This window comes from Phyllobates terribilis, unplaced genomic scaffold (genome assembly GCF_046119375.1).
Source record: "Phyllobates terribilis strain yellow unplaced genomic scaffold, ASM4611937v1 Scaffold_2__4_contigs__length_985480577, whole genome shotgun sequence".
Taxonomy (NCBI): Eukaryota; Metazoa; Chordata; class Amphibia; order Anura; family Dendrobatidae; genus Phyllobates; species Phyllobates terribilis.
This window is the reverse complement of record NW_027362762.1, coordinates 587,098,605-587,121,570: the sequence shown is the minus strand read 5'-3', so window position 1 is coordinate 587,121,570 and position 22,966 is coordinate 587,098,605.

Genomic DNA, 22,966 nt, shown 5'->3' with positions numbered 1-22,966 from the left:
TTTCACTTTTTTGTGAAAATATCCACTAAATGAGGGAATAATATGTGTGAGGGTACCCCAGGAGAGTTCGAAATGTGTGTGAGTAGAATATATATCCCACGGGGGTAAAATTGAAAAAAGTTGAAAACATTTTTTTCTTGGACTTAGACATTTTTCCGGCGTTTATCATACTTTCAGATAGGGCAAATGTCTGTGAGCATTCCGATTTCAGTTCCAGAGCGATTCGCCTAATGTGTCCTTGATATTTAGTCGTTTTCAGCCAATTTTCTGGATTTTTGAAAATTTCACTTTTTTGTGAAAATATCCACTAAATGAGGGAATAATATGTGTGAGGGTACCCCAGGAGAGTTCGAAATGTGTGTGAGTAGAATATATATCCCACGGGTGTAAAATTGAAAAAAATTGAAAACATTATTTTCTTGGACTTAGACATTTTTCCGGCGTTTATCAGACTTTCAGATAGGGCAAATGTCTGTGAGCATTCCAATTTCAGTTCCAGAGCGATTCGCCTAATGTGTCCTTGATATTTAGTCGTTTTCAGCCAATTTTCTGGATTTTTGAAAATTTCACTTTTTTGTGAAAATATCCACTAAATGAGGGAATAATATGTGTGAGGGTACCCCAGGAGAGTTCCAAATGTGTGTGGGTAGAATATATATCCCACGGGGGTAAAATTGAAGAAAGTTGAAAAAAAATTTTTTTTGGACTTAGTCATTTTTCCGGCGTTTATCAGACTTTCAGATAGGGCAAATGTCTGTGAGCATTCCGATTTCAGTTCCAGAGCGATTCGCCTAATGTGTCCTTGATATTTAGTCGTTTTTAGCCAATTTTCTGGATTTTTGAAAATTTCACTTTTTTGTGAAAATATCCACTAAATGAGGGAATAATATGTGTGAGGGTACCCCAGGAGAGTTCCAAATGTGTGTGGGTAGAATATATATCCCACGGGTGTAAAATTGAAAAAAGTTGAAAATTTATTTTTCTTGGACTGTCATTTTTCCGGCGTTTATCAGACTTTCAGATAGGGGAAATGTCAGTGAGCATTCCGATTTCAGTTCCAGAGCGATTCGCCCAATGAGTCCTTGATATTTAGTCGTTTTCAGCCAATTTTCTGGATTTTTGAAAATTTCACTTTTTTGTGAAAATATCCACTAAATGAGGGAATAATATGCGTGAGGGTACCCCAGGAGAGTTCCAAATGTGTGTGGGTAGAATATATATCCCACGGGGGTAAAATTGAAAAAAGTTGAAAATTTATTTTTCTTGGACTGTCATTTTTCCGGCGTTTATCAGACTTTCAGATAGGGGAAATGTCAGTGAGCATTCCGATTTCAGTTCCAGAGCGATTCGCCCAATGAGTCCTTGATATTTAGTCGTTTTCAGCCAATTTTCTGGATTTTTGAAAATTTCACTTTTTTGTGAAAATATCCACTAAATGAGGGAATAATATGCGTGAGGGTACCCCAGGAGAGTTCCAAATGTGTGTGGGTAGAATATATATCCCACGGGGGTAAAATTGAAAAAAGTTGAAAAAATTTTTTTCTTGGACTTAGTTATTTTTCCAGCGTTTTTCAGACTTTCTGATAGGGGAAATGTCAGTGAGCGTTCCGATTTCAGTTCCAGAGCGATTTGCCCAATGAGTCCTTAATATTTAGTCGTTTTCAGCCAATTTTCTGGATTTTTGAAAATGTCACTTTTTTGTGAAAATATCCACTAAATGAGGGAATAATATGCGTGAGGGTACCCCAGGAGAGTTCCAAATGTGTGTGGGTAGAATATATATCCCACGGGGGTAAAATTGAAGAAAGTTGAAAAAAAATTTTTTTTGGACTAAGTCATTTTTCCGGCGTTTATCAGACTTTCAGATAGGGCAAATGTCTGTGAGCATTCCGATTTCAGTTCCAGAGCGATTTGCCGAATGAGTCCTTAATATTTAGTCGTTTTCAGCCAATTTTCTGGATTTTAGAAAATTTCACTTTTTTGTGAAAATATCCACTAAATGAGGGAATAATATGTGTGAGGGTACCCCAGGAGAGTTCCAAATGTGTGTGGGTAAAATATATATCCCACGGGGGTAAAATTGAAGAAAGTTGAAAAAAAATTTTTTTTGGACTTAGTCATTTTTCCGGCGTTTATCAGACTTTCAGATAGGGCAAATGTCTGTGAGCATTCAAATTTCAGTTCTAGAGCGATTCGCCTAATGTGTCCTTGATATTTAGTCGTTTTTAGCCAATTTTCTGGATTTTTGAAAATTTCACTTTTTTGTGAAAATATCCACTAAATGAGGGAATAATATGTGTGAGGGTACCCCAGGAGAGTTCGAAATGTGTGTGAGTAGAATATATATCCCACGGGGGTAAAATTGAAAAAAGTTGAAAACATTTTTTTCTTGGACTTAGACATTTTTCCGGCGTTTATCAGACTTTCAGATAGGGCAAATGTCTGTGAGCATTCCGATTTCAGTTCCAGAGCGATTCGCCTAATGTGTCCTTGATATTTAGTCGTTTTCAGCCAATTTTCTGGATTTTTGAAAATTTCACTTTTTTGTGAAAATATCCACTAAATGAGGGAATAATATGTGTGAGGGTACCCCAGGAGAGTTCGAAATGTGTGTGAGTAGAATATATATCCCACGGGTGTAAAATTGAAAAAAGTTGAAAACATTTTTTTCTTGGACTTAGACATTTTTCCGGCGTTTATCAGACTTTCAGATAGGGCAAATGTCTGTGAGCATTCCGATTTCAGTTCCAGAGCGATTCGCCTAATGTGTCCTTGATATTTAGTCGTTTTCAGCCAATTTTCTGGATTTTTGAAAATTTCACTTTTTTGTGAAAATATCCACTAAATGAGGGAATAATATGTGTGAGGGTACCCCAGGAGAGTTCCAAATGTGTGTGGGTAGAATATATATCCCACGGGGGTAAAATTGAAGAAAGTTGAAAAAAAATTTTTTTTGGACTTAGTCATTTTTCCGGCGTTTATCAGACTTTCAGATAGGGCAAATGTCTGTGAGCATTCCGATTTCAGTTCCAGAGCGATTCGCCTAATGTGTCCTTGATATTTAGTCGTTTTTAGCCAATTTTCTGGATTTTTGAAAATTTCACTTTTTTGTGAAAATATCCACTAAATGAGGGAATAATATGTGTGAGGGTACCCCAGGAGAGTTCCAAATGTGTGTGGGTAGAATATATATCCCACGGGTGTAAAATTGAAAAAAGTTGAAAATTTATTTTTCTTGGACTGTCATTTTTCCGGCGTTTATCAGACTTTCAGATAGGGGAAATGTCAGTGAGCATTCCGATTTCAGTTCCAGAGCGATTCGCCCAATGAGTCCTTGATATTTAGTCGTTTTCAGCCAATTTTCTGGATTTTTGAAAATTTCACTTTTTTGTGAAAATATCCACTAAATGAGGGAATAATATGTGTGAGGGTACCCCAGGAGAGTTCCAAATGTGTGTGGGTAGAATATATATCCCACGGGGGTAAAATTGAAAAAAGTTGAAAAAAATTTTTTCTTGGACTTAGTCATTTTTCCGGCGTTTATCAGACTTTCTGATAGGGGAAATGTCAGTGAGCGTTCCGATTTCAGTTCCAGAGCGATTTGCCGAATGAGTCCTTAATATTTAGTCGTTTTCAGCCAATTTTCTGGATTTTAGAAAATTTCACTTTTTTGTGAAAATATCCACTAAATGAGGGAATAATATGTGTGAGGGTACCCCAGGAGAGTTCCAAATGTGTGTGGGTAAAATATATATCCCACGGGGGTAAAATTGAAGAAAGTTGAAAAAAAATTTTTTTTGGACTTAGTCATTTTTCCGGCGTTTATCAGACTTTCAGATAGGGCAAATGTCTGTGAGCATTCAAATTTCAGTTCTAGAGCGATTCGCCTAATGTGTCCTTGATATTTAGTCGTTTTTAGCCAATTTTCTGGATTTTTGAAAATTTCACTTTTTTGTGAAAATATCCACTAAATGAGGGAATAATATGTGTGAGGGTACCCCAGGAGAGTTCGAAATGTGTGTGAGTAGAATATATATCCCACGGGGGTAAAATTGAAAAAAGTTGAAAACATTTTTTTCTTGGACTTAGACATTTTTCCGGCGTTTATCAGACTTTCAGATAGGGCAAATGTCTGTGAGCATTCCGATTTCAGTTCCAGAGCGATTCGCCTAATGTGTCCTTGATATTTAGTCGTTTTCAGCCAATTTTCTGGATTTTTGAAAATTTCACTTTTTTGTGAAAATATCCACTAAATGAGGGAATAATATGTGTGAGGGTACCCCAGGAGAGTTCCAAATGTGTGTGGGTAGAATATATATCCCACGGGGGTAAAATTGAAGAAAGTTGAAAAAAAATTTTTTTTGGACTTAGTCATTTTTCCGGCGTTTATCAGACTTTCAGATAGGGCAAATGTCTGTGAGCATTCCGATTTCAGTTCCAGAGCGATTCGCCTAATGTGTCCTTGATATTTAGTCGTTTTTAGCCAATTTTCTGGATTTTTGAAAATTTCACTTTTTTGTGAAAATATCCACTAAATGAGGGAATAATATGTGTGAGGGTACCCCAGGAGAGTTCCAAATGTGTGTGGGTAGAATATATATCCCACGGGTGTAAAATTGAAAAAAGTTGAAAATTTATTTTTCTTGGACTGTCATTTTTCCGGCGTTTATCAGACTTTCAGATAGGGGAAATGTCAGTGAGCATTCCGATTTCAGTTCCAGAGCGATTCGCCCAATGAGTCCTTGATATTTAGTCGTTTTCAGCCAATTTTCTGGATTTTTGAAAATTTCACTTTTTTGTGAAAATATCCACTAAATGAGGGAATAATATGTGTGAGGGTACCCCAGGAGAGTTCCAAATGTGTGTGGGTAGAATATATATCCCACGGGGGTAAAATTGAAAAAAGTTGAAAAAAATTTTTTCTTGGACTTAGTCATTTTTCCGGCGTTTATCAGACTTTCTGATAGGGGAAATGTCAGTGAGCGTTCCGATTTCAGTTCCAGAGCGATTTGCCCAATGAGTCCTTAATATTTAGTCGTTTTCAGCCAATTTTCTGGATTTTTGAAAATGTCACTTTTTTGTGAAAATATCCACTAAATGAGGGAATAATATGCGTGAGGGTACCCCAGGAGAGTTCCAAATGTGTGTGGGTAGAATATATATCCCACGGGGGTAAAATTGAAGAAAGTTGAAAAAAAATTTTTTTTGGACTTAGTCATTTTTCCGGCGTTTATCAGACTTTCAGATAGGGCAAATGTCTGTGAGCATTCCGATTTCAGTTCCAGAGCGATTTGCCGAATGAGTCCTTAATATTTAGTCGTTTTCAGCCAATTTTCTGGATTTTAGAAAATTTCACTTTTTTGTGAAAATATCCACTAAATGAGGGAATAATATGTGTGAGGGTACCCCAGGAGAGTTCGAAATGTGTGTGAGTAGAATATATATCCCACGGGGGTAAAATTGAAAAAAGTTGAAAACATTTTTTTCTTGGACTTAGACATTTTTCCGGCGTTTATCAGACCTTCAGATAGGGCAAATGTCTGTGAGCATTCCGATTTCAGTTCCAGAGCGATTCGCCTAATGTGTCCTTGATATTTAGTCGTTTTCAGCCAATTTTCTGGATTTTTGAAAATTTCACTTTTTTGTGAAAATATCCACTAAATGAGGGAATAATATGTGTGAGGGTACCCCAGGAGAGTTCGAAATGTGTGTGAGTAGAATATATATCCCACGGGTGTAAAATTGAAAAAAGTTGAAAACATTTTTTTCTTGGACTTAGACATTTTTCCGGCGTTTATCAGACTTTCAGATAGGGCAAATGTCTGTGAGCATTCCGATTTCAGTTCCAGAGCGATTCGCCTAATGTGTCCTTGATATTTAGTCGTTTTCAGCCAATTTTCTGGATTTTTGAAAATTTCACTTTTTTGTGAAAATATCCACTAAATGAGGGAATAATATGTGTGAGGGTACCCCAGGAGAGTTCCAAATGTGTGTGGGTAGAATATATATCCCACGGGTGTAAAATTGAAAAAAGTTGAAAATTTATTTTTCTTGGACTGTCATTTTTCCGGCGTTTATCAGACTTTCAGATAGGGGAAATGTCAGTGAGCATTCCGATTTCAGTTCCAGAGCGATTCGCCCAATGAGTCCTTGATATTTAGTCGTTTTCATCCAATTTTCTGGATTTTTGAAAATTTCACTTTTTTGTGAAAATATCCACTAAATGAGGGAATAATATGTGTGAGGGTACCCCAGGAGAGTTCCAAATGTGTGTGGGTAGAATATATATCCCACGGGGGTAAAATTGAAAAAAGTTGAAAAAAATTTTTTCTTGGACTTAGTTATTTTTCCAGCGTTTATCAGACTTTCTGATAGGGGAAATGTCAGTGAGCGTTCCGATTTCAGTTCCAGAGCGATTTACCCAATGAGTCCTTAATATTTAGTCGTTTTCAGCCAATTTTCTGGATTTTTGAAAATGTCACTTTTTTGTGAAAATATCCACTAAATGAGGTAATAATATGCGTGAGGGTACCCCAGGAGAGTTCCAAATGTGTGTGGGTAGAATATATATCCCACGGGGGTAAAATTGAAGAAAGTTGAAAAAAAATTTTTTTTGGACTTAGTCATTTTTCCGGCGTTTATCAGACTTTCAGATAGGGCAAATGTCTGTGAGCATTCAAATTTCAGTTCCAGAGCGATTCGCCTAATGTGTCCTTGATATTTAGTCGTTTTTAGCCAATTTTCTGGATTTTTGAAAATTTCACTTTTTTGTGAAAATATCCACTAAATGAGGGAATAATATGTGTGAGGGTACCCCAGATGAGTTTGAAATGTGTGTGAGTAGAATATATATCCCACGGGGGTAAAATTGAAAAAAGTTGAAAACATTTTTTTCTTGGACTTAGACCTTTTTCCGGCGTTTATCAGACTTTCAGATAGGGCAAATGTCTGTGAGCATTCCGATTTCAGTTCCAGAGCGATTCGCCTAATGTGTCCTTGATATTTAGTCGTTTTCAGCCAATTTTCTGGATTTTTGAAAATTTCACTTTTTTGTGAAAATATCCACTAAATGAGGGAATAATATGTGTGAGGGTACCCCAGGAGAGTTCGAAATGTGTGTGAGTAGAATATATATCCCACGGGTGTAAAATTGAAAAAAGTTGAAAACATTTTTTTCTTGGACTTAGACATTTTTCCGGCGTTTATCAGACTTTCAGATAGGGCAAATGTCTGTGAGCATTCCGATTTCAGTTCCAGAGCGATTCGCCTAATGTGTCCTTGATATTTAGTCGTTTTTAGCCAATTTTCTGGATTTTTGAAAATTTCACTTTTTTGTGAAAATATCCACTAAATGAGGGAATAATATGTGTGAGGGTACCCCAGGAGAGTTCCAAATGTGTGTGGGTAGAATATATATCCCACGGGTGTAAAATTGAAAAAAGTTGAAAATTTATTTTTCTTGGACTGTCATTTTTCCGGCGTTTATCAGACTTTCAGATAGGGGAAATGTCAGTGAGCATTCCGATTTCAGTTCCAGAGCGATTCGTGCAATGAGTCCTCGATATTTAGTCGTTTTCAGCCAATTTTCTGGATTTTTGAAAATTTCACTTTTTTGTGAAAATATCCACTAAATGAGGGAATAATATGTGTGAGGGTACCCCAGGAGAGTTCCAAATGTGTGTGGGTAGAATATATATCCCACGGGGGTAAAATTGAAAAAAGTTGAAAAAAATTTTTTCTTGGACTTAGTCATTTTTCCGGCGTTTATCAGACTTTCTGATAGGGCAAATGTCTGTGAGCATTCCGATTTCAGTTCCAGAGCGATTTGCCGAATGAGTCCTTAATATTTAGTCGTTTTCAGCCAATTTTCTGGATTTTAGAAAATTTCACTTTTTTGTGAAAATATCCACTAAGTGAGGGAATAATATGTGTGAGTTTACCCCAGGAGAGTTCCAAATGTGTGTGGGTAGAATATATATCCCACGGGGGTAAAATTGAAGAAAGTTGAAAAAAAATTTTTTTTGGACTTAGTCATTTTTCCAGCGTTTATCAGACTTTCAGATAGGGCAAATGTCTGTGAACATTCAAATTTCAGTTCCAGAGCGATTCGCCTAATGTGTCCTTGATATTTAGTCGTTTTTAGCCAATTTTCTGGATTTTTGAAAATTTCACTTTTTTGTGAAAATATCCACTAAATGAGGGAATAATATGTGTGAGGGTACCCCAGGAGAGTTCGAAATGTGTGTGAGTAGAATATATATCCCACGGGGGTAAAATTGAAAAAAGTTGAAAACATTTTTTTCTTGGACTTAGACATTTTTCCGGCGTTTATCAGACTTTCAGATAGGGCAAATGTCTGTGAGCATTCCGATTTCAGTTCCAGAGCGATTCGCCTAATGTGTCCTTGATATTTAGTCGTTTTCAGCCAATTTTCTGGATTTTTGAAAATTTCACTTTTTTGTGAAAATATCCACTAAATGAGGGAATAATATGTGTGAGGGTACCCCAGGAGAGTTCGAAATGTGTGTGAGTAGAATATATATCCCACGGGTGTAAAATTGAAAAAAGTTGAAAACATTTTTTTCTTGGACTTAGACATTTTTCTGGTGTTTATCAGACTTTCAGATAGGGCAAATGTCTGTGAGTATTCCGATTTCAGTTCCAGAGCGATTCGCCTAATGTGTCCTTGATATTTAGTCGTTTTCAGCCAATTTTCTGGATTTTAGAAAATTTCACTTTTTTGTGAAAATATCCACTAAATGAGGGAATAATATGTGTGAGGGTACCCCAGGAGAGTTCCAAATGTGTGTGGGTAGAATATATATCCCACGGGGGTAAAATTGAAGAAAGTTGAAAAAAAATTTTTTTTGGACTTAGTCATTTTTCTGGCGTTTATCAGACTTTCAGATAGGGCAACTGTCAGTGAGCGTTCCGATTTCAGTTCCAGAGCGATTCGCCCAATGAGTCCTTGATATTTAGTCGTTTTTAGCCAATTTTCTGGATTTTTGAAAATTTCACTTTTTTGTGAAAATATCCACTAAATGAGGGAATAATATGTGTGAGGGTACCCCAGGAGAGTTCCAAATGTGTGTGAGTAGAATATATATCCCACGGGGGTAAAATTGAAAAAAGTTGAAAACATTTTTTTCTTGGACTTAGACATTTTTCCGGCGTTTATCAGACTTTCAGATAGGGCAAATGTCTGTGAGCATTCCGATTTCAGTTCCAGAGCGATTCGCCTAATGTGTCCTTGATATTTAGTCGTTTTTAGCCAATTTTCTGGATTTTTGAAAATTTCACTTTTTTGTGAAAATATCCACTAAATGAGGGAATAATATGTGTGAGGGTACCCCAGGAGAGTTCCAAATGTGTGTGGGTAGAATATATATCCCACGGGGGTAAAATTGAAAAAAGTTGAAAATTTATTTTTCTTGGACTGTCATTTTTCCGACGTTTATCAGACTTTCAGATAGGGGAAATGTCAGTGAGCATTCCGATTTCAGTTCCAGAGCGATTCGCCCAATGAGTCCTTGATATTTAGTCGTTTTCAGCCAATTTTCTGGATTTTTGAAAATTTCACTTTTTTGTGAAAATATCCACTAAATGAGGGAATAATATGTGTGAGGGTACCCCAGGAGAGTTCCAAATGTGTGTGGGTAGAATATATATCCCACGGGGGTAAAATTGAAAAAAGTTGAAAAAAATTTTTTCTTGGACTAAGTCATTTTTCCGGCGTTTATCAGATTTTCTGATAGGGGAAATGTCAGTGAGCGTTCCGATTTCAGTTCCAGAGCGATTTGCCCAATGAGTCCTTAATATTTAGTCGTTTTCAGCCAATTTTCTGGATTTTTGAAAATGTCACTTTTTTGTGAAAATATCCACTAAATGAGGGAATAATATGTGTGAGGGTACCCCAGGAGAGTTCCAAATGTGTGTGGGTAGAATATATATCCCACGGGGGTAAAATTGAAGAAAGTTGAAAAAAATTTTTTTTTGGACTTAGTCATTTTTCCGGCGTTTATCAGACTTTCAGATAGGGCAAATGTCTGTGAGCATTCAAATTTCAGTTCCAGAGCGATTCGCCTAATGTGTCCTTGATATTTAGTCGTTTTTAGCCAATTTTCTGGATTTTTGAAAATTTCACTTTTTTGTGAAAATATCCACTAAATGAGGGAATAATATGTGTGAGGGTACCCCAGGAGAGTTCGAAATGTGTGTGAGTAGAATATATATCCCACGGGGGTAAAATTGAAAAAAGTTGAAAACATTTTTTTCTTGGACTTAGACATTTTTCCGGCGTTTATCAGACTTTCAGATAGGGCAAATGTCTGTGAGCATTCCGATTTCAGTTCCAGAGCGATTCGCCTAATGTGTCCTTGATATTTAGTCGTTTTCAGCCAATTTTCTGGATTTTTGAAAATTTCACTTTTTTGTGAAAATATCCACTAAATGAGGGAATAATATGTGTGAGGGTACCCCAGGAGAGTTCGAAATGTGTGTGAGTAGAATATATATCCCACGGGTGTAAAATTGAAAAAAGTTGAAAACATTTTTTTCTTGGACTTAGACATTTTTCCGGCGTTTATCAGACTTTCAGATAGGGCAAATGTCTGTGAGCATTCCGATTTCAGTTCCAGAGCGATTCGCCTAATGTGTCCTTGATATTTAGTCGTTTTCAGCCAATTTTCTGGATTTTTGAAAATTTCACTTTTTTGTGAAAATATCCACTAAATGAGGGAATAATATGTGTGAGGGTACCCCAGGAGAGTTCCAAATGTGTGTGGGTAGAATATATATCCCACGGGGGTAAAATTGAAGAAAGTTGAAAAAAAATTTTTTTTGGACTTAGTCATTTTTCCGGCGTTTATCAGACTTTCAGATAGGGCAACTGTCAGTGAGCGTTCCGATTTCAGTTCCAGAGCGATTCGCCCAATGAGTCCTTGATATTTAGTCGTTTTCAGCCAATTTTCTGGATTTTAGAAAATTTCACTTTTTTGTGAAAATATCCACTAAATGAGGGAATAATATGTGTGAGGGTACCCCAGGAGAGTTCCAAATGTGTGTGGGTAGAATATATATCCCACGGGGGTAAAATTGAAGAAAGTTGAAAAAAAATTTTTTTTGGACTTAGTCATTTTTCTGGCGTTTATCAGACTTTCAGATAGGGCAACTGTCAGTGAGCGTTCCGATTTCAGTTCCAGAGCGATTCGCCCAATGAGTCCTTGATATTTAGTCGTTTTTAGCCAATTTTCTGGATTTTTGAAAATTTCACTTTTTTGTGAAAATATCCACTAAATGAGGGAATAATATGTGTGAGGGTACCCCAGGAGAGTTCCAAATGTGTGTGAGTAGAATATATATCCCACGGGGGTAAAATTGAAAAAAGTTGAAAACATTTTTTTCTTGGACTTAGACATTTTTCCGGCGTTTATCAGACTTTCAGATAGGGCATATGTCTGTGAGCATTCCGATTTCAGTTCCAGAGCGATTCGCCTAATGTGTCCTTGATATTTAGTCGTTTTTAGCCAATTTTCTGGATTTTTGAAAATTTCACTTTTTTGTGAAAATATCCACTAAATGAGGGAATAATATGTGTGAGGGTACCCCAGGAGAGTTCCAAATGTGTGTGGGTAGAATATATATCCCACGGGTGTAAAATTGAAAAAAGTTGAAAATTTATTTTTCTTGGACTGTCATTTTTCCGGCGTTTATCAGACTTTCAGATAGGGGAAATGTCAGTGAGCATTCCGATTTCAGTTCCAGAGCGATTCGCCCAATGAGTCCTTGATATTTAGTCGTTTTCAGCCAATTTTCTGGATTTTAGAAAATTTCACTTTTTTGTGAAAATAACCACTAAATGAGGGAATAATATGTGTGAGGGTACCCCAGGAGAGTTCCAAATGTGTGTGGGTAGAATATATATCCCACGGGGGTAAAATTGAAGAAAGTTGAAAAAAAATTTTTTTTGGACTTAGTCATTTTTCCGGCGTTTATCAGACTTTCAGATAGGGCAAATGTCTGTGAGCATTCAAATTTCAGTTCCAGAGCGATTCGCCTAATGTGTCCTTGATATTTAGTCGTTTTTAGCCAATTTTCTGGATTTTTGAAAATTTCACTTTTTTGTGAAAATATCCACTAAATGAGGGAATAATATGTGTGAGGGTACCCCAGGAGAGTTCGAAATGTGTGTGAGTAGAATATATATCCCACGGGGGTAAAATTGAAAAAAGTTGAAAACATTTTTTTCTTGGACTTAGACATTTTTCCGGCGTTTATCAGACTTTCAGATAGGGCAAATGTCTGTGAGCATTCCGATTTCAGTTCCAGAGCGATTCGCCTAATGTGTCCTTGATATTTAGTCGTTTTCAGCCAATTTTCTGGATTTTTGAAAATTTCACTTTTTTGTGAAAATATCCACTAAATGAGGGAATAATATGTGTGAGGGTACCCCAGGAGAGTTCGAAATGTGTGTGAGTAGAATATATATCCCACGGGGGTAAAATTGAAAAAAGTTGAAAACATTTTTTTCTTGGACTTAGACATTTTTCCGGCGTTTATCAGACTTTCAGATAGGGCAAATGTCTGTGAGCATTCCGATTTCAGTTCCAGAGCGATTCGCCTAATGTGTCCTTGATATTTAGTCGTTTTCAGCCAATTTTCTGGATTTTTGAAAATTTCACTTTTTTGTGAAAATATCCACTAAATGAGGGAATAATATGTGTGAGGGTACCCCAGGAGAGTTCCAAATGTGTGTGGGTAGAATATATATCCCACGGGGGTAAAATTGAAGAAAGTTGAAAAAAAATTTTTTTTGGACTTAGTCATCTTTCCGGCGTTTATCAGACTTTCAGATAGGGCAACTGTCAGTGAGCGTTCCGATTTCAGTTCCAGAGCGATTCGCCCAATGAGTCCTTGATATTTAGTCGTTTTCAGCCAATTTTCTGGATTTTAGAAAATTTCACTTTTTTGTGAAAATATCCACTAAATGAGGGAATAATATGTGTGAGGGTACCCCAGGAGAGTTCCAAATGTGTGTGGGTAGAATATATATCCCACGGGGATAAAATTGAAGAAAGTTGAAAAAAAATTTTTTTTGGACTTAGTCATTTTTCTGGCGTTTATCAGACTTTCAGATAGGGCAACTGTCAGTGAGCGTTCCGATTTCAGTTCCAGAGCGATTCGCCCAATGAGTCCATGATATTTAGTCGTTTTTAGCCAATTTTCTGGATTTTTGAAAATTTCACTTTTTTGTGAAAATATCCACTAAATGAGGGAATAATATGTGTGAGGGTACCCCAGGAGAGTTCCAAATGTGTGTGAGTAGAATATATATCCCACGGGGGTAAAATTGAAAAAGTTGAAAACATTTTTTTCTTGGACTTAGACATTTTTCCGGCGTTTATCAGACTTTCAGATAGGGCAAATGTCAGTGAGCATTCCGATTTCAGTTCCAGAGCGATTTGCCCAATGAGTCCTTAATATTTAGTCGTTTTCAGCCAATTTTCTGGATTCTTGAAAATTTCACTTTTTTTGTGAAAATATCCACTAAATGAGGGAATAATATGTGTGAGGGTACCCCAGGAGAGTTTCAAATGTGTGTGGGTAGAATATATATCCCACGGGTGTAAAATTGAAAAAAGTTGAAAATTTATTTTTCTTGGACTGTCATTTTTCCGGTGTTTATCAGACTTTCAGATAGGGGAAATGTCAGTGAGCATTCCGATTTCAGTTCCAGAGCGATTCGCCCAATGAGTCCTTGATATTTAGTCGTTTTCAGCCAATTTTCTGGATTCTTGAAAATTTCACTTTTTTTGTGAAAATATCCACTAAATGACGGAATAATATGTGTGAGGGTACCCCAGGAGAGTTCCAAATGTGTGTGGGTAGAATATATATACCACGGGGGTAAAATTGAAAAAAGTTGAAAACATTTTTTTCTTGGACTTAGTCATTTTTCCGGCGTTTATCAGACTTTCAGATAGGGCAAATGTCAGTGAGCGTTCCGATTTCAGTTCCAGAGCGATTCGCCCAATAAGTCCTTGATATTTAGTCGTTTTCAGCCAATTTTCGGGATTTTAGAAAATTTCACTTTTTTGTGAAAATATCCACTAAATGAGGGAATAATATGTGTGAGGGTACCCCAGGAGAGTTCCAAATGTGTGTGGGTAGAATATATATCCCACGGGGGTAAAATTGAAGAAAGTTGAAAAAAAATTTTTTTTGGACTTAGTCATTTTTCCGGCGTTTATCAGACTTTCAGATAGGGCAAATGTCTGTGAGCATTCAAATTTCAGTTCCAGAGCGATTCGCCTAATGTGTCCTTGATATTTAGTCGTTTTTAGCCAATTTTCTGGATTTTTGAAAATTTCACTTTTTTGTGAAAATATCCACTAAATGAGGGAATAATATGTGTGAGGGTACCCCAGGAGAGTTCGAAATGTGTGTGAGTAGAATATATATCCCACGGGTGTAAAATTGAAAAAAGTTGAAAACATTTTTTTCTTGGACTTAGACATTTTTCCGGCGTTTATCAGACTTTCAGATAGGGCAAATGTCAGTGAGCGTTCCGATTTCAGTTCCAGAGCGATTCGCCCAATGAGTCCTTGATATTTAGTCGTTTTCAGCCAATTTTCTGGATTTTAGAAAATTTCACTTTTTTGTGAAAATATCCACTAAATGAGGGAATAATATGTGTGAGGGTACCCCAGGAGAGTTCCAAATGTGTGTGGGTAGAATATATATCCCACGGGGGTAAAATTGAAGAAAGTTAAAAAAAAATTTTTTTTGGACTTAGTCATTTTTCTGGCGTTTATCCGACTTTCAGATAGGGCAACTGTCAGTGAGCGTTCCGATTTCAGTTCCAGAGCGATTCGCCCAATGAGTCCTTGATATTTAGTCGTTTTTAGCCAATTTTCTGGATTTTTGAAAATTTCACTTTTTTGTGAAAATATCCACTAAATGAGGGAATAATATGTGTGAGGGTACCCCAGGAGAGTTCCAAATGTGTGTGAGTAGAATATATATCCCACGGGGGTAAAATTGAAAAAAGTTGAAAACATTTTTTTCTTGGACTTAGACATTTTTCCGGCGTTTATCAGACTTTCAGATAGGGCAAATGTCTGTGAGCATTCCGATTTCAGTTCCAGAGCGATTCGCCTAATGTGTCCTTGATATTTAGTCGTTTTTAGCCAATTTTCTGGATTTTTGAAAATTTCACTTTTTTGTGAAAATATCCACTAAATGAGGGAATAATATGTGTGAGGGTACCCCAGGAGAGTTCCAAATGTGTGTGGGTAGAATATATATCCCACGGGTGTAAAATTGAAAAAAGTTGAAAATTTATTTTTCTTGGACTGTCATTTTTCCGGCGTTTATCAGACTTTCAGATAGGGGAAATGTCAGTGAGCATTCCGATTTCAGTTCCAGAGCGATTCGCCCAATGAGTCCTTGATATTTAGTCGTTTTCAGCCAATTTTCTGGATTTTTGAAAATTTCACTTTTTTGTGAAAATATCCACTAAATGAGGGAATAATATGTGTGAGGGTACCCCAGGAGAGTTCCAAATGTGTGTGGGTAGAATATATATCCCACGGGGGTAAAATTGAAAAAAGTTGAAAACATTTTTTTCTTGGACTTAGTCATTTTTCCGGCGTTTATCAGACTTTCAGATAGGGCAAATGTCAGTGAGCGTTCCGATTTCAGTTCCAGAGCGATTCGCCCAATGAGTCCTTGATATTTAGTCGTTTTCAGCCAATTTTCGGGATTTTTGAAAATTTCACTATTTTGTGAAAATATCCTCTAAATGAGGGAATAATATGTGTGAGGGTACCCCAGGAGAGTTCCAAATGTGTGTGGGTAGAATATATATCCCACGGGGGTAAAATTGAAGAAAGTTGAAAAAAAATTTTTTTTGGACTTAGTCATTTTTCCGGCGTTTATCAGACTTTCAGATAGGGCAAATGTCTGTGAGCATTCCGATTTCAGTTCCAGAGCGATTTGCCGAATGAGTCCTTAATATTTAGTCGTTTTCAGCCAATTTTCTGGATTTTAGAAAATTTCACTTTTTTATGAAAATATCCACTAAATGAGGGAATAATATGTGTGAGGTTACCCCAGGAGAGTTCCAAATGTGTGTGGGTAGAATATATATCCCACGGGGGTAAAATTGAAGAAAGTTGAAAAAAAATTTTTTTTGGACTTAGTCATTTTTCCGGCGTTTATCAGACTTTCAGATAGGGCAAATGTCTGTGAGCATTCAAATTTCAGTTCCAGAGCGATTCGCCTAATGTGTCCTTGATATTTAGTCGTTTTTAGCCAATTTTCTGGATTTTTGAAAATTTCACTTTTTTGTGAAAATATCCACTAAATGAGGGAATAATATGTGTGAGGGTACCCCAGGAGAGTTCGAAATGTGTGTGAGTAGAATATATATCCCACGGGGGTAAAATTGAAAAAAGTTGAAAACATTTTTTTCTTGGACTTAGACATTTTTCCGGCGTTTATCAGACTTTCAGATAGGGCAAATGTCTGTGAGCATTCCGATTTCAGTTCCAGAGCGATTCGCCTAATGTGTCCTTGATATTTAGTCGTTTTCAGCCAATTTTCTGGATTTTTGAAAATTTCACTTTTTTGTGAAAATATCCACTAAATGGGGGAATAATATGTGTGAGGGTACTCCAGGAGAGTTCGAAATGTGTATGAGTAGAATATATATCCCACGGGGGTAAAATTGAAAAAAGTTGAAAACATTTTTTTCTTGGACTTAGACATTTTTCCGGCGTTTATCAGACTTTCAGATAGGGCAAATGTCTGTGAGCAATCCGATTTCAGTTCCAGAGCGATTCGCCCAATGAGTCCTTGATATTTAGTCGTTTTTAGCCAATTTTCTGGATTTTTGAAAATTTCACTTTTTTGTGAAAATATCCACTAAATGAGGGAATAATATGTGTGAGGGTACCCCAGGAGAGTTCGAAATGTGTGTGAGTAGAATATATATCCCACGGGGGTAAAATTGAAAAAAGTTGAAAACATTTTTTTCTTGGACTTAGACATTTTTCCGGCGTTTATCAGACTTTCAGATAGGGCAAATGTCTGTGAGCATTCCGATTTCAGTTCCAGAGCGATTCGCCTAATGTGTCCTTGATATTTAGTCGTTTTCAGCCAATTTTCTGGATTTTTGAAAATTTCACTTTTTTGTGAAAATATCCACTAAATGAGGGAATAATATGTGTGAGGGTACCCCAGGAGAGTTCGAAATGTGTGTGAGTAGAATATATATCCCACGAGGGTAAAATTGAAAAAAGTTGAAAACATTTTTTTCTTGGACTTAGACATTTTTCCGGCGTTTATCAGACTTTCAGATAGGGCAAATGTCTGTGAGCATTCCGATTTCAGTTCCAGAGCGATTCGCCTAATGTGTCCTTGATATTTAGTCGTTTTCAGCCAATTTTCTGGATTTTTGAAAATTTCACTTTTTTGTGAAAATATCCACTAAATGAGGGAATAATATGTGTGAGGGTACCCCAGGAGAGTTCCAAATGTGTGTGGGTAGAATATATATCCCACGGGGGTAAAATTGAAGAAAGTTGAAAAAAAATTTTTTTTGGACTTAGTCATCTTTCCGGCGTTTATCAGACTTTCAGATAGGGCAAATGTCAGTGAGCGTTCCGATTTCAGTTCCAGAGCGATTCGCCCAATAAGTCCTTGATATTTAGTCGTTTTCAGCCAATTTTCGGGATTTTAGAAAATTTCACTTTTTTGTGAAAATATCCACTAAATGAGGGAATAATATGTGTGAGGGTACCCCAGGAGAGTTCCAAATGTGTGTGGGTAGAATATATATCCCACGGGGGTAAAATTGAAGAAAGTTGAAAAAAAATTTTTTTTGGACTTAGTCATTTTTCCGGCGTTTATCAGACTTTCAGATAGGGCAAATGTCTGTGAGCATTCAAATTTCAGTTCCAGAGCGATTCGCCTAATGTGTCCTTGATATTTAGTCGTTTTTAGCCAATTTTCTGGATTTTTGAAAATTTCACTTTTTTGTGAAAATATCCACTAAATGAGGGAATAATATGTGTGAGGGTACCCCAGGAGAGTTCGAAATGTGTGTGAGTAGAATATATATCCCACGGGTGTAAAATTGAAAAAAGTTGAAAACATTTTTTTCTTGGACTTAGACATTTTTCCGGCGTTTATCAGACTTTCAGATAGGGCAAATGTCTGTGAGCATTCCGATTTCAGTTCCAGAGCGATTCGCCTAATGTGTCCTTGATATTTAGTCGTTTTCAGCCAATTTTCTGGATTTTTGAAAATTTCACTTTTTTGTGAAAATATCCACTAAATGAGGGAATAATATGTGTGAGGGTACCCCAGGAGAGTTCCAAATGTGTGTGGGTAGAATATATATCCCACGGGGGTAAAATTGAAGAAAGTTGAAAAAAAATTTTTTTTGGACTTAGTCATTTTTCAGGCGTTTATCAGACTTTCAGATAGGGCAACTGTCAGTGAGCGTTCCGATTTCAGTTCCAGAGCGATTCGCCCAATGAGTCCTTGATATTTAGTCGTTTTCAGCCAATTTTCTGGATTTTAGAAAATTTCACTTTTTTGTGAAAATATCCACTAAATGAGGGAATAATATGTGTGAGGGTACCCCAGGAGAGTTCCAAATGTGTGTGGGTAGAATATATATCCCACGGGGGTAAAATTGAAGAAAGTTGAAAAAAAATTTTTTTTGGACTTAGTCATTTTTCTGGCGTTTATCCGACTTTCAGATAGGGCAACTGTCAGTGAGCGTTCCGATTTCAGTTCCAGAGCGATTCGCCCAATGAGTCCTTGATATTTAGTCGTTTTTAGCCAATTTTCTGGATTTTTGAAAATTTCACTTTTTTGTGAAAATATCCACTAAATGAGGGAATAATATGTGTGAGGGTACCCCAGGAGAGTTCCAAATGTGTGTGAGTAGAATATATATCCCACGGGGGTAAAATTGAAAAAAGTTGAAAACATTTTTTTCTTGGACTTAGACATTTTTCCGGCGTTTATCAGACTTTCAGATAGGGCAAATGTCTGTGAGCATTCCGATTTCAGTTCCAGAGCGATTCGCCTAATGTGTCCTTGATATTTAGTCGTTTTTAGCCAATTTTCTGGATTTTTGAAAATTTCACTTTTTTGTGAAAATATCCACTAAATGAGGGAATAATATGTGTGAGGGTACCCCAGGAGAGTTCCAAATGTGTGTGGGTAGAATATATATCCCACAGGTGTAAAATTGAAAAAAGTTGAAAACTTATTTTTCTTGGACTGTCATTTTTCCGGCGTTTATCAGACTTTCAGATAGGGGAAATGTCAGTGAGCATTCCGATTTCAGTTCCAGAGCGATTCGCCCAATGAGTCCTTGATATTTAGTCGTTTTCAGCCAATTTTCTGGATTTTTGAAAATTTCACTTTTTTGTGAAAATATCCACTAAATGAGGGAATAATATGTGTGAGGGTACCCCAGGAGAGTTCCAAATGTGTGTGGGTAGAATATATATCCCACGGGGGTAAAATTGAAAAAAGTTGAAAAAATTTTTTTCTTGGACTTAGTCATTTTTCCGGCGTTTATCAGACTTTCTGATAGGGCAAATGTCTGTGAGCATTCCGATTTCAGTTCCAGAGCGATTTGCCGAATGAGTCCTTAATATTTAGTCGTTTTCAGCCAATTTTCTGGATTTTAGAAAATTTCACTTTTTTGTGAAAATATCCACTAAATGAGGGAATAATATGTGTGAGGGTACCCCAGGAGAGTTCCAAATGTGTGTGGGTAGAATATATATCCCACGGGGGTAAAATTGAAGAAAGTTGAAAAAAATTTTTTTTTGGACTTAGTCATTTTTCCGGCGTTTATCAGACTTTCAGATAGGGCAAATGTCTGTGAGCATTCAAATTTCAGTTCCAGAGCGATTCGCCTAATGTGTCCTTGATATTTAGTCGTTTTTAGCCAATTTTCTGGATTTTTGAAAATTTCACTTTTTTGTGAAAATATCCACTAAATGAGGGAATAATATGTGTGAGGGTACCCCAGGAGAGTTCGAAATGTGTGTGAGTAGAATATATATCCCACGGGGGTAAAATTGAAAAAAGTTGAAAACATTTTTTTCTTGGACTTAGACATTTTTCCGGCGTTTATCAGACTTTCAGATAGGGCAAATGTCTGTGAGCATTCCGATTTCAGTTCCAGAGCGATTCGCCTAATGTGTCCTTGATATTTAGTCGTTTTCAGCCAATTTTCTGGATTTTTGAAAATTTCACTTTTTTGTGAAAATATCCACTAAATGAGGGAATAATATGTGTGAGGGTACCCCAGGAGAGTTCCAAATGTGTGTGGGTAGAATATATATCCCACGGGGGTAAAATTGAAGAAAGTTGAAAAAAAATTTTTTTTGGACTTAGTCATTTTTCCGGCGTTTATCAGACTTTCAGATAGGGCAACTGTCAGTGAGCGTTCCGATTTCAGTTCCAGAGCGATTCGCCCAATGAGTCCTTGATATTTAGTCGTTTTCAGCCAATTTTCTGGATTTTAGAAAATTTCACTTTTTTGTGAAAATATCCACTAAATGAGGGAATAATATGTGTGAGGGTACCCCAGGAGAGTTCCAAATGTGTGTGGGTAGAATATATATCCCACGGGGGTAAAATTGAAGAAAGTTGAAAAAAAATTTTTTTTGGACTTAGTCATTTTTCTGGCGTTTATCAGACTTTCAGATAGGGCAACTGTCAGTGAGCGTTCCGATTTCAGTTCCAGAGCGATTCGCCCAATGAGTCCTTGATATTTAGTCGTTTTCAGCCAATTTTCTGGATTTTAGAAAATTTCACTTTTTTGTGAAAATATCCACTAAATGAGGGAATAATATGTGTGAGGGTACCCCAGGAGAGTTCCAAATGTGTGTGGGTAGAATATATATCCCACGGGGGTAAAATTGAAGAAAGTTGAAAAAAAATTTTTTTTGGACTTAGTCATTTTTCTGGCGTTTATCAGACTTTCAGATAGGGCAACTGTCAGTGAGCGTTCCGATTTCAGTTCCAGAGCGATTCGCCCAATGAGTCCTTGATATTTAGTCGTTTTTAGCCAATTGTCTGGATTTTTGAAAATTTCACTTTTTTGTGAAAATATCCACGAAATGAGGGAATAATATGTGTGAGGGTACCCCAGGAGAGTTCCAAATGTTTGTGAGTAGAATATATATCCCACGGGGGTAAAATTGAAAAAAGTTGAAAACATTTTTTTCTTGGACTTAGACATTTTTCCGGCGTTTATCAGACTTTCAGATAGGGCAAATGTCAGTGAGCATTCCGATTTCAGTTCCAGAGCGATTTGCCCAATGAGTCCTTAATATTTAGTCGTTTTCAGCCAATTTTCTGGATTCTTGAAAATTTCACTTTTTTTGTGAAAATATCCACTAAATGAGGGAATAATATGTGTGAGGGTACCCCAGGAGAGTTCCAAATGTGTGTGGGTAGAATATATATCCCACGGGTGTAAAATTGAAAAAAGTTGAAAATTTATTTTTCTTGGACTGTCATTTTTCCGGTGTTTATCAGACTTTCAGATAGGGGAAATGTCAGTGAGCATTCCGATTTCAGTTCCAGAGCGATTCGCCCAATGAGTCCTTGATATTTAGTCGTTTTCAGCCAATTTTCTGGATTCTTGAAAATTTCACTTTTTTTGTGAAAATATCCACTAAATGAGGGAATAATATGTGTGAGGGTACCCCAGGAGAGTTCCAAATGTGTGTGGGTAGAATATATATCCCACGGGGGTAAAATTGAAAAAAGTTGAAAACATTTTTTTCTTGGACTTAGTCATTTTTCCGGCGTTTATCAGACTTTCAGATAGGGCAAATGTCAGTGAGCGTTCCGATTTCAGTTCCAGAGCGATTCGCCCAATGAGTCCTTGATATTTAGTCGTTTTCAGCCAATTTTCGGGATTTTTGAAAATTTCACTATTTTGTGAAAATATCCTCTAAATGAGGGAATAATATGTGTGAGGGTACCCCAGGAGAGTTCCAAATGTGTGTGGGTAGAATATATATCCCACGGGGGTAAAATTGAAGAAAGTTGAAAAAAAATTTTTTTTGGACTTAGTCATTTTTCCGGCGTTTATCAGACTTTCAGATAGGGCAAATGTCTGTGAGCATTCCGATTTCAGTTCCAGAGCGATTTGCCGAATGAGTCCTTAATATTTAGTCGTTTTCAGCCAATTTTCTGGATTTTAGAAAATTTCACTTTTTTATGAAAATATCCACTAAATGAGGGAATAATATGTGTGAGGTTACCCCAGGAGAGTTCCAAATGTGTGTGGGTAGAATATATATCCCACGGGGGTAAAATTGAAGAAAGTTGAAAAAAAATTTTTTTTGGACTTAGTCATTTTTCCGGCGTTTATCAGACTTTCAGATAGGGCAAATGTCTGTGAGCATTCAAATTTCAGTTCCAGAGCGATTCGCCTAATGTGTCCTTGATATTTAGTCGTTTTTAGCCAATTTTCTGGATTTTTGAAAATTTCACTTTTTTGTGAAAATATCCACTAAATGAGTGAATAATATGTGTGAGGGTACCCCAGGAGAGTTCGAAATGTGTGTGAGTAGAATATATATCCCACGGGGGTAAAATTGAAAAAAGTTGAAAACATTTTTTTCTTGGACTTAGACATTTTTCCGGCGTTTATCAGACTTTCAGATAGGGCAAATGTCTGTGAGCATTCCGATTTCAGTTCCAGAGCGATTCGCCTAATGTGTCCTTGATATTTAGTCGTTTTCAGCCAATTTTCTGGATTTTTGAAAATTTCACTTTTTTGTGAAAATATCCACTAAATGAGGGAATAATATGTGTGAGGGTACTCCAGGAGAGTTCGAAATGTGTATGAGTAGAATATATATCCCACGGGGGTAAAATTGAAAAAAGTTGAAAACATTTTTTTCTTGGACTT